Genomic DNA, 907 nt, shown 5'->3' with positions numbered 1-907 from the left:
CACACACACACACACACACACACACACACACACACACACACACACACTCTATTAATAGACGTGAGAGCAACAGGCTGCAGTCGAGGAGCAGCAGTGGGAGTGTTGAACGTACTAGGATCTCACTATATGAGAACTTAGTCAGAAACTGTAATGGTTTTAATAGCACACCAGGACTGTGCTCCACAAATATGTGAACCAAGTGTTTCCTGTAGCTAGGGCCTGCAGACACCATCGTGGACCGTTTCATGAATTAAATCAGAATTTGTGAGATTAAAACTAACATCTCTACATTCAAGCTAAGACAATAAACGTTATTTATTGCACGTGCATTAATGCATTGTAATCTATCTAATGTTTGTAGCACATTTTGCACACTGAAGACATTTAAGCCAAAAACCCTTAGAAATAGGACTCATAAGAATTTAGTTTTGACTTGGCACAACCTTTTTTTAAATTAGCAATTGTGCTGATTTTTCCATCTGATTTAGAGTTGAAAGTCTCTCATTGTCCCTGTCCAAAATATTATTTACATTCAGCTCACAATTAGGTGCCATCCAACCCCAAAATACAGATTGTCTAAGATAGCTTTGGAGCTTCTCATGGTGGACATTTGACACAAGTGAGGACAGTGAGCAGGCACACCTGGATGAGTCACAGCGTTCACAAAGGAAATGAGCTGCACCTGCGTCAGCAGTGAGAAGCTCTGTTAATCCTTTACTGCTGCAGGATGTCACACACTCTGACGCTGTCATCATCGATGGCACATAATGTTTGTGAATGTGGGCTTTCTGCTGCTCTGGGAACGCCTGCAGGGACACGCTGTTCATCTCTCAGGACGGGATAGTTCTCCTTTTTAAGGCAGGTTAGTCAAAGGCCCCCCCCCACCCCCCCCCCCCCCCCGCCCCCC

Source organism: Anarrhichthys ocellatus, unplaced genomic scaffold, assembly GCF_004355925.1.
Source record: "Anarrhichthys ocellatus isolate YVR2014 unplaced genomic scaffold, GSC_Weel_1.0 scaffold12, whole genome shotgun sequence".
NCBI lineage: Eukaryota > Metazoa > Chordata > Actinopteri > Perciformes > Anarhichadidae > Anarrhichthys > Anarrhichthys ocellatus.
Note: the sequence above shows the minus strand (reverse complement) of the source record.